A 4310-nucleotide genomic window follows, 5' to 3' on the forward strand; every position below is an offset into this window, starting at 1 on the left:
TTCCCGAATAAAGAAATCACAGTAATAGAAGAAGAAGACACAGCTAATGGATGGTAATTGTTCTTTGATGGAGCAGCTCTTTAAAAGGGGTATGGTGCAGGAATATTGCTTGTTACTCCTGATAGTCTTTATTTGCCTTCATCATTCTACCTCGATTTTCCCTGTACCAATAATATTACCAAATATGAAGCTTGTGCGTTGGGACTAGAAACGACCTTGACTATTGGAGTGAAAAGGATCAAGGTGTATGGTGATTCATCCATTGTTATTTATCAGACACAGGGAAGACTAGAGATGAAAAGTTGAAACTGTATCAAGAACATCTGGAAGAGGTGATTGAATACTTTGAGAAGATCTCATTCGAATACTTTCAAAGAGATAATAACAAGTTTGTTGATGCCCTTGAAACCTTGGCTGACATGGTAGAATGCAACCCTATGGTAAGGGCTCGACCATTCCTAGTGGAACAAAGAAGCAGGCCCATTTATCAGAATTCGGTGAACTCCCTCACTACGGATGGTCGGTCTTAATTCTCCCACATAATGGATTTCATCAGGGAAAGGAAGTACCCAGTTGAAGCAACTAAAAGAGAAAAGAAATTTTTGAGAAGATATGCCACCTAGTTTAACCTTTAGGAAGATTTGTTGTACAAAAGATCCTATAACAGAATACAGTTACTATGTGTGGATGAAGAACAAGCTACAACCATCATAGAGGAAATTCATCAAGGTCTTTGTGGACCCCACATGAATGCCAAGATGTTATCTAAGAAGATCCTCAGGCTGGGATATTACTGGAACACAATGGAAGCACATTGTGTGGACTTTGTCAAGAAATGCCACAAGTGTCAGATATTTGCTAACATCATACATGTCCCACCAATGGAGCTCCATTTGCACAGTTCCCCTTGGTCATTTTCTACTTGGGGCATCAATATCATTGGGAAGATCAACCCCAAAGCATCCAATAGTCACGAGTTCAATTTGGTAGCCATTGATTATTCCACAAAGTGGGTAGAAGCTCAGTCATATGCGGTCCTCACGTCTGCTAAAGTAGCCAAATTCATCCAAGAAAATATCATTTCCCGACATGAAGTATCTCAAGAATTGATATCGAATCAGGGATCCCACTTCTGGGGCAAAACTGACAAGATCTACATAAAGTTTGGTATCAAAAGGCATCACTCTACCACTTACAGGACATAGACCAATGGGACAGTAGAAGAAGCCAACAAAAACATTAAAGTCATCCTGCAAAAAATGGTAGATTCGCATAAGGATTGGCCAGTTAAGTTACCCCTTGCCTTGTAGGCATATCGAACCTCTATACGATCCTCGACCGGGGCAACTCCATTCTCTTTGGTGTATGGGGTTGAAGTGGTGCTACCTATAAAAATCTTAGTTCCATTATTAAGAGTACTCTTTGGATAGTCAGCTTCCTGAAGGAGAATGGGTGAAGGCCAAACTTGACGAGCTTATTTTCTTGATGAAAGGCGTATGAAGATCTGAAGAAATATTAACCAAGAATGGCAAGGGCCTTCAACAAGAATATGAAGCCCCATCACATAGACGAGGGTGAACTTGTTCTTCAAGAGTAAAGAGCCCCAATTCATGACCCAAAAGGGAAATTCAGGCCCAACTGAAGTGGCCCATTCACTGTCAAAGAGATTTTACTAGGCAAAGCTATGAAACTCATAGACCACAATGGCAAAGAAATACTCGAACTGGTCAACATGGATCAAATCAAGAAATACTATATCTAAAAGGGTGAATAGCCTGAACTACGTCAGACTTGATTCCTTTCAAGGGATATGTAAACAACTTGGCATATGCAAGTGCAGTCTCAACCATCTCAAGGCAATAAATTGGTTCCTAAATTAATAATCAAAGTATCTTAAAATGATCGTCATAGTTTGTGTCCCCCAAGAATCACCATTTGGCATACAAGACCATTAGGTATCTATCCTTTGCCTATTGGTCTGTCAAATTCTTAGCTAGGATTCTATCTCCCAAGAATCACCATTTGGCATGCAAGGCCAATAGGTACTTGTCATTCACGTATGGTCCGTCAAACTCTTATCTAGGATTCCATCCCCTAAAAGAAAATCGCCACCTGGCACTAGTTTATTAAGGTCAGTTTATTCCTCATTCTTGATCAGTAAAAAAAAAAAAAGAGCTTGATGCAATGGTTGTAAAGACTTGTTTGAGTCATTAGCTAATGAGTAATGCTTTGATAAACCATCATATCTCTTTTGTTTGTGATGGTTTCAGGAAAATTCATGAGCTCATTGGATGAGATATTGAGAAAATAGACCTTACACATGAACATGAGGGCGCCAGGATTGCTGGAATCCATGAATGTGTCCTTTCTCGATCGGATTGGGTGTGTGAAACACCAATTACTCTGATAGGTGTCTCAACACCGGGATGCCAATCTACATGTATTTCTATTTGGGTTAGTAGATATCTGCCCAACTCTCGACGAATTCTGAGTATGTGTGTTATCTCCACCCAAAGGCAGGTTATTCCAACCATCTTTGAAGAAAGATTATTCAGAGAAAATTCAGGACTTCTTCGGATGGAAAAAAGAGGAAGTGAAGCAATTCGTCAAGTATGGGATGATTAACATTCTGAAGGTGGCCCAGATCTTCACCCAATATCTACTAATGGGAGGAATCCATCAACAGAGATCATAGGATGCTTTTTTACTTTGTATGATAGCTCGCTATGTTCTCCGAACTTCCAAGTGTGGTGCACCACTCTTTCTGATTGAGGTGGTAAAAATAGTTGGAGAAAGGAAGTGACATCATCCATACGGTTCTTGCAAAAACATTCAAGGGATTCAATGACATGAGCCATGGTTATAGATTCGGACTAGATCATTATCAAGGAAGTCTTGCTATTTTTCAAATTTGGCTCCTTGAGAAACTGAAGTTAACTAAGCCATTAAAAGAAGGCCCCCTCGAAACTCTTTGCTACTAAGATAAGAGGGAAGTTTTAGAATTCAACCTTATCACTGACTGGGAGAAGTACCTATAGGAAAGGACTGTGTGAGATATTGCATGGAGATGCCCAGGTGGGCCACAAGAAGATTTTCTGATGAAGACCCCTGGCTACAATTACGTCAGGTTGATGGGATTGACTCACACATCCTTTTATTTGCCTACGTACATCGGCTAACAATATGGGCTTGAGGTGATGGACCTAGAAGAGTTAGTAAACTTTCACCCACCTCAAGAGTTATCTCCCCGCCTTGTTACTCACCTATCCTATCTATGGTAGGAAAATTGTTCCCCTTTTCATGTAATTCACTTGGTAATAGAATGAGGAAGTATTTGGATTTTTGTGTTATCTCGATTATTCTAATTATAACTTGAGTTGTGGAATTGATTATGCCTAAACATTACAAATCATAAACAAAAATAAAAAGAAAAGATTCTCTTTGTGTCAAAGATAGATTTTCATTCATAAGAAACCAAAATAAAATGATGAACAAACAAGGGGGAGGGAAAAAGAAAAAGATAAAATATACATGTGTTTACACTTACAGGCAAGGATTAAAGTATCGATATCGGTCGGTCAAAATTAAGATACGTATCTGAGGGTATCGTATCGTATCTGAGATACGCTAAGATACGCTAAAGATACACACATAAATGGATAGGGAACACAGTTTTATACAATTTTACATAAAAAATAGTTAAAAAAAAGCTATATATAACATGTAGAATGCATAAATACTTAAGCAGAGGGTATCGTATTGATAGACAAATATATTGAGTTGAAAATGTTCAAAATGATGAGGTTTGAGTTTTTTACAGTTTTTTCTTTCCTCATTGCCATTGCCACTGTGATGAGTGCCGTGAAGAGTATCATGGTGGTTCAAATCCTTGGCTAGGACCTTCTTCTTCAATAGGAGCAACTACGATGATATTCTGCACTTGTCGAATATAGGCACAATATTTACCCCAGTCGAAATATTTATGGTAGTAGGTCTCCCATTCATTGTATAAAAATTAATATTTTTTTATAAAAGTTGTAGATCAAATGTTTTTAAAGAACATATAAAAAATCAACAAAGTGTGGAACAATATATTTGAGTAGATCTGAGAAATAAAAAAAATATTTGAAACCCTCACTTTTTTGGGGAAAAAATGTGGGTTTCATTTGAAATCATGTATTTAGTAATTATAAGGTATGACATTATTTTTAAGAGTTGAATGAACTAAATTTTCTCAAAAAAAATTTTTTTGGGGATTTTTATTTTTTTTAAAATTAATTTCGAAATAAAAAAATTAAAAATATATATTT

The sequence above is a fragment of the Macadamia integrifolia genome, unplaced genomic scaffold (genome assembly GCF_013358625.1).
Source record: "Macadamia integrifolia cultivar HAES 741 unplaced genomic scaffold, SCU_Mint_v3 scaffold1260, whole genome shotgun sequence".
Classification (NCBI taxonomy): domain Eukaryota; kingdom Viridiplantae; phylum Streptophyta; class Magnoliopsida; order Proteales; family Proteaceae; genus Macadamia; species Macadamia integrifolia.